Genomic DNA, 7,974 nt, shown 5'->3' on the forward strand with positions numbered 1-7,974 from the left:
CATGTAATTGGAGACAGTTCCTGTTTCTGCAGAGCCGGTGTGTACTGTAGGTGTTTCGTGCTAGAAAAGACTGCACTGTAGCTTCCTGTCAGGGCGGGGTGAACTCTCCGGTCTTCGGTAAATGACCTCAGCTTGGTAACATTTGAATCAGACGGTGGCCACGTTTGCAAAATACCTGATTTTTCCCATAAATAGATCAGTTCTCTGTCCCTTCAGGGATCACCTTCAGTTTGGGTCGTGTTTTAAACATGGATGTCGCTCCAAATCAGGGCCGGAAAATCTTGGTCGACTGAAATTCTACCAACTCTTCAAGGAGAGGGAACAGATTAAGTAAATTGGCTGCTACCTGGTGGTGTCGGTGTCCACCACAGTGTTTCTTTCATGAGGCTAGTGTATATTTTAAATCCTTTGCAGTGGGCACTGAGCCTGGGCGGCATGGCGGTGCAGTGGTTAAGAGAGTTATGGGTTCGCCGGGGTCCTTCTGTGCAGAGTTTGCATGTTCTCCCTGTGTCAGCGTGGGTTTCCTCCAGGTGCGCCAGCTTCCTCCCACAGTCCAAAGACATGCAGGTTAATTGGTGACTCTAAATTGTCCGTAGGTGTGAATGTGAGTGTGAATGGTTGTCTGTTTCTATGTGTCAGCCCTGTGATAGTCTGGTGACCTGTCCAGGGTGAACCCTGCCTCTCACCCAGTGTCAGCTGGGATAGGCTCCAGCCCCCTGCAGCCCTTACAAGAGAAGTGGTTATGGATAATGAATGAATGAATGAATGAATGAATGGGTGCTGAGCTGAGTTTGACATTTTTTCTGGTTGCTGGGAGTTGAAAAATGTTCAGCTTTAATTAAAACCCTGCGTCATTCGTCACTGGTACTTTAGGCTTGGGTGGTATCAAGGTATTCCCATATACCAGGCCTTTTAGAAATCCCAAAGGTCTGATTTTAACTACCATCAAAAATAAAAATGCATCTCTTCTATTAAACTGCTGCAGAGATGTTGTATTGACATCAGAGTTTACACTAGACTTTGACGGCCAATATAGCTGTTAATATTCCAGAATTCCTGCCACAGAGAACAACTGTCAGACACACTGTATGTTTTAAATATTCATATAAACAGCCCACATTTATACAGCAACAAAACACTTTGAATTAAGTAACCTGAAAACAAGCTAAATGAAGAAGAAGTGGCCTGTTGAACAGAGTGACGAATCACAAGTTTAGTGGCAGAGGAGGAAAAGGACTTGATGAGCCAAGCATCACTATAAATTACCAAGTCTGCTATTCACCATCGGGCTTGCATTGGAGGAGTGAAGCATATCTCTGGTCTGAGACTTGCAGTGTGTTGAGCAGTGCCTGGCAGCATTCTCACTGAACATCTGCGGCTTGCAAGCGTAGTGTTTACACAGACAGCGTTGCTGCTGTAACTACTGTATTTCCACTATTAAAAGCTAGTACTCTACAGTTTTTGGAGCTGTGCAAGCAGCTGCATCGTCAGCAACACAGTCCTGCAAATATTTCACAATAGAAAGCCTCGTGTTTACAAATGAAGGGATTCCGTCCACAGAAACGCTGTTAGAGTGCTTTTATTTTTGAAATGTAAACAGGAAGCGTTGAGTTAGTTGTGTCAAATGAAGACATCAAAACTGTAGTGAAAGGTGGTATAATGTCAGTATGATCAAAGACCATTTTCAAACTCTATTTTTGCTGAAAACAGCGCACGTCACCCATGGAAAATAGGCGAGATTCCTATTCTCAAGATGTTCCACAGCTGAGCAGCAGCCACACTGCACCTGAACAGCGCTGCTCACGGCAGCAGTGTGGCTGCTCTGACTTGTTGACACTGGCGCTGGGAGAAAAAAAAAAAAACCCAAGAGGTTCTGCCTTGCACACGTGCTGCTCATGTAGGCAATGTGGCCTGGGAAAACCGTGACCGACGTGGATGAGGCGTATGCTCCAAAGAAAATCTGGTCTTTATATGTTTATATTTAAGTCGCTTGGCAACGAATCTTAATAGGTCACACAGTGTTAGGCTATTTGATGTATTTAATTAGTATTAGTATTAATTAATTTATTTATTTGTCATATTTCCCACTGGACAATTTAGCCGCTGATACTTTGATCTCCCGGACAACTACATGTGATGCCAGCCAAAAGCCAGCTTACAAACTCTGATTGAACTGATGTAGTTCACAGCTCACACCACCAGAGGTCAGTGTCTACTGGGGGAACAGGCAGCTGAGCTGAGAGAGATTGCAAGTGGTGGGGATAACGTTACAGGAGTAGTGTAAATTAGAATGCCTCTGCCCATGTTTTGGAGTATCACCGCATATAAATTTTCATGAGATGAATTCTTCTAACTACAAAAGCAGTCACAACAAGTTTTACCAAGTTCTCGAGCAAGAGGGGCGCTTATTTCCTATCTTGTCATTATTCTTTGGGACATAAGTATTTAAACCCATCAAGACTTTTCTAAGTCTTAAGTCTGCGTATTCGAAACACATTGTTGGCCAGACAATGTCAGTACATGCTACTGTGACTTTTATCACCAGCAGCTCAGCTTTATATCGTTCACCCCAGTGATATGTCAGGAAGGAATGAAAAACAGATACCGCTGAAGCCTAGTCCCTTGTTACCTGCTGTCTAATCACAGTGAAGGAGGGACGGGACAAATACTGAAAAGACCAACCGTTGAACACACACAAACCCGCAGGTCCGTCCTCTCTGCCTATGTTCCTCATCCAGAGCAGGGCTCTACATTGCGCCAAGGCTTTTACTTTGGCGGGTATTCCGTATCTGATCAACCACTGCACTTCCAGCCAGGCGTTTTCAAAGGAGTTCCTGGCCTTTTCAAAGTAGAAAAAAAAAAACTTTGGTGGACACGCGGCCTTTCAAAAGTAACGACGACCAATGACATTGGATAAGAGTGTATCGACAAACCGACCGACCAGAAGGTGTCAGCCCTACTCAGAATGAAACAAAACCAGCTCCACTGGTGGTCAGAGCACTTTGGGTTTTTTTGGAAATCAGTTCAACAATAAGGATTTTATTGTCCACAGGAGTCGTTGCTTCCATTTCCTGTGGTCTCAGTTTCAGTCTCCAGTTCTCCTTGACGCCTCAGATCATTTGACGGTGCTGGTGATCATACCATCTACGATAACTTGAAAGTGCCACATGATTGGCTGCCTGGTGTAGCCTCAACAAGAGTTCACACGACTAGCGATACTGCCAACAGCAGGCATCTCGAGTTCTCTTAATTTTACGCCAAAATAAACGGACGAGGATTCAGTGTTTGACTGAGAACAGTCTTCATGCCTCAGAGAAAGTGTTGATACCAGGATGGGATGCTGAAGCTGTCTCGTAGGTTCTTTAGCAGCTCTATAAGGAGACGAGTTGGACGCTTCTGAGACTCATATCCTCCGTCACAAAGAGTCAGTCTCGCCCTGGTGGTCTGAATGCAGAGATAGTTAGCCTCAGTGTGTATGCTGTGCTCTGTAGTCATTATTTATCTACTGTTCAGTGACGCACAAATAGTGATGATGAAGAGGAGGAGGTGGAGAGTCAGGGGAGTGTTAGCTCCTGGTTCCCTCCTCGTCTCGACTCTCAGTCAAACTAAAGTCTTCGATGGGATGCTTGAAACAACGGACTCCTGCTATGATGCTTGCACTTCAGTATGTGTTCTTGCGACATGTGTTTTTTGCTCTGTCCTCAAGCTTAATATTGTCTGTGTGTTATCTGCCAATGCCTTAGAGTGTATTTCTTTGGAGATATTTTTAAGGAATGGTTTGGCGCCTGTGAGAGCCAAGTGTCCCTACTAATGCCTTTTTACAGTCGCCCAACAAGCAATGTTTCATTCCAGTGTAATTATGACCTGTTAGATCTCAACCATTGACCTGTTCAAACAACTGCTATATAAATATATAAGAAAAAGAAGTTATGGAATGAGCTTCGTACCGGCCTCGTTCTTTCTTCGTCTGTGTAGTCGTGTGTTTAGAGTCCACAAAGTTTGTCACACCGCACCAAAGCCAAGTAAGTCATGATTTTCTGTACTTTTTATTTATCCCACTTGTTTTAAACTTCCTGTAAACGACTCGATGGATTTGTTTTTGCAGCAGCAGGAGGGCGGAGGTGGTGAGAACGACATTGCCGACAGTGTCCAGGATGGGAAGTGATTTTAACAATATGAAACAAAACACAGGTATGTTTCCTCAGATTTCTCCTCCCACTTGTTTTAAAGGAATATTTCACCTGTAAAATGACCGTTTGTATAATGACCGTTTGTATAACAGTCAGTAGATTCACATGACATAAGAGCAAAATTAATTTATTGTGTCAGTCGGACTAAAATCGGACTTTTAAAATACATGTGAACATGTTAGTTTGACTGAAATCGTAGTAAATTGAATTTCTCAAAGACATACATGTATACATGCACCTTTTTTTCTCCGATAACAAACGATCCAGATGTTCAGGAGGTTTTCACCTGAAGCCAAATTATCCACATAAGTCTTTTAATCTCTAAACAAACAGATCAGGTGATTTAAACCACCAGAAACACTAAATACAGCAGTTTCATGTTACATAACAGTGTAACTCCAGCGCTGCACATTGCAGTCTGGCTTCTTACCATGGTGATCTGGAGCCAGTGTTTGGTTTGTCCATTCTGGGCTACTGTAGAAACATGAAGATGCAACATGGTGATCTCCATAAATGACCTGAGGCCTGTGCTACGAAGCCAGCTCAACTTACCCAGGATATTCTTTCATTATCTGGTTTGACGAACCCGTCAAATTGTCCATCTGGATAACTGGTACTACAAAGCTGGTTATCAACCAGTTCAGCCAACTGTGAAAGGGGCAGGGGTGTTAATTATGAGTGACATCATCAGAGCCATGAATGATGCCACACAAGAGAGTCTGGCTGCAGACCTCCAGTGTGGGGTCGCTTCCGGTGCAGCCTCTAGTCTCAGGCTGGGAAGTGCATGCAAGAAACTTCAAAATAAAATCATTTAGACACAATAAACTTCAAAATAAAATCATGTAGACACTTCCGGTGGAAGCGCTATTGTTGCGCTTTTGTCGCTGGTTTATATAGGCCAATCAAATTTTTTACTATGCTTAAATATATATAACAATGTCAGCATACGTGAAGGGCAAGAATAGTTAAATCTATTTATTGATTTAAAAACCACACATAAAATGACAAAATGATCAAACAATCAGTTGCCCTTCATTCAGCACAGCAACAACAGTCGTTCCCTACAAGGCAATCAATCATCAATTTGACATTAGCAGTATGTCAAGGGTTATTGTTGGAGTTTTAGTCTCCTGGGCAGTAGGGACCAAAGACATGTCAGCTGAACTTGACACCAGTGGTGAGGAGGCTACAGTTGTTGCTGAATCAGGTTTAAAATGGACATGTGTATCTGCTGAGAAGGGGATGGCAGAGGGTTTAGTTAACTGTGTCGAGGGAACAGCAAGCGCGTTTGTATCTTGTTGGGGAGGAGGAACAGTCAATCCTGCAGAGGAGGAGACATGTCGAATGGTGGATGGTGGAAGCAGGGGAGAGGGTGTAGCAGATGTGTCTGATGGACTAGGGTCTGGCTTGCATTGAGCAGCAGCTGAGGATGTTGTGGCACCTTGGCAAGCCTTCAGGTGTCCCTCCATGTCTGTCCTTCTAATAACACTTAGGGCAATGAAAATGTCCTCCACTCTGGCAGTTCAAATTGCATTCACAGATTTTTTTGTCTAAGAGCAAGTCACGAAAAAAAATTTAAATTAGCCAATGACTAACAAGACACAAGAACACACACAGACACATAAAGATACATACCTTTGAATGTGATGGCGTTTTTGATGTGTACATCAAGGTGCCGCTGGAGCTTGGCAGGTTGGCTGGGCTTATATTTAGGGCAAAGGGGGCAGTAGAACAGCTTACAACAAGTTGTGCAGCGTTCCACTGTATGCCTTCCATCTGCCTGAATAACTGAGTGATGCATCTACATATCACAGAAAAACTGATGTTGAGCTCATAGTACATACATTTCATGTTAGATAAGATTAACATTATCTTATATGGCCTTTACACGCTGGGTGAAAACTTCTTATGTGGGCCGCTTCATATCATGAAATGGTAGCAGAAGTGTCTGTGACTACAAGACAGTAAAATGTCAGTGACACGGGATGTAAATGACACTCTGTAATCTTAAAATGGAAAATGTAGAAACACTGAAAACTATCCGAAAATACACCGTCATCCGAGACTTAAATTACGTGCAGGTATCACTGAGCTGTATGTGACATTAGTATAGAATATTTTTTGCTGTTTAGTCGGATGCTGAAGAAACTCCTCTGAATATGTCACATAAACACTTTAAAGTAGGCTAATGTCAGACTGTTTCTGCTACTGAAGTAAAGTAGTTGATGACTGACGACGTCTGTCTGACCAAAATGTGGCATTTATAATAACGGGAGCCAGTTAACAGTGTGTGGATTATTTTACTTGATATATTATCTTTGTATCCTAGTTCTCTAGGATCTCTAAATCAGTCTCTGATAGACCTGCAGATAATGTTTCTTTGTGTTCCAGAGGTGTGATGATAATCAGTTCTAACATGTCAGAATGTCCCTAAATGCACCACAGCTTTGGAAATGCTCTCAACCTGTAAGGAAGCTGAAAACTAACAGGTGTTATTCTTAAAATAGTTTGCAGTATAAAGCACAAGTGACAGGTTTAACCCTTTAAACCACAGTATGGAAGGTTTAACTGTAAACACAGGTGATTTTTTTTCCTTGTGTGGTGTTTAGTCTAAGTGACAGTTTTGCTGTTTTCAACCTCCATTTTCAAAGCACAAGCTTGTATTTAATTATTTTTTCCCTTCTCAGATGGCACAAGATTATACTACGGAGGTGAGACATTCGAACCCAGCAGAATATCTGTGAGTGAAATAAGAAGAAGCTGCTGCAAACACCAAACTGAGCACAAAATTCAGTTCTGTGGGCTGTGATGCATTTAAGATCTGCGATATTTACATTACATTTTACATCCAGTAAGTTTCCATTATTTTTAACTCAAATGCATAAGAAGCTCAGATATTAAATCCAGAGGAAAAACAAAATGGAGGATCAATCACTGTAAAATCTAACAGAGCTTTGAAACATTCAGCTTTTAATTTGACAGAACATAACTGTACTTTACACTGGTCCGTCTGAAACAGCCCTCAGTATAAAATATTGTGCATCAAAATATCAACACATGAAACATCAACACGTCAAAGCAGCAACATGGAGGAAACTGACGCTGTGTCCATTTATTTCCCCCGTGTCTTCTGGCAGCACAACTCAAAAGGCAATAAATTAGAGTCTTTAAGTTAAATACAACTGTAAATATTGTTCTGAGGACACTGAGATGACGGTTTGAACCATGTTACAACATTCACCCACAATGCTTCTTGTTTTTGCTGTGTTGGTGAAATCTTCTCACCACAGCCGAGGAGAACTTTAAACAACTTTCTGCAACAGTGTGTCTTAAAACCTTTCAGAGCTTCGGAGGAATATTTCACCGCCACAGGAGACTGAAAGAAAATTTAACAGTCACATTTCCATGTGTGCACTATGAATTTTAAATTACAAAATAGAACATTTAGAGTTTAAACGTAGAAAAGTAACTGTCCCGAAAATTTTCTTTCAGCGAGCTCACACGGTGCAATTTAATTACTTGGCATTTTAGTAACCGCCACCTTAAAATCAGAGTCATAGCTTAATGCTGCACAAGATTAACGGACCAGAGACATGTTGCTCGTGGTGTCACTATGGATGTATTACAGGAATTGGATACAGGACTCCAAAGATGGCCGCCGTTAATTTGAACAAAAGATGCTTATTAAGAAGGGTTCAGCTTTACCTGCTGGTCCCATCAACACGTTCCCGCTCATCCCACAGGCTTCACAAGTTTTACAAATATAAAACCTTCCTGGATTAAA

This window comes from Epinephelus lanceolatus, chromosome 11, assembly GCF_041903045.1.
Source record: "Epinephelus lanceolatus isolate andai-2023 chromosome 11, ASM4190304v1, whole genome shotgun sequence".
NCBI lineage: Eukaryota > Metazoa > Chordata > Actinopteri > Perciformes > Serranidae > Epinephelus > Epinephelus lanceolatus.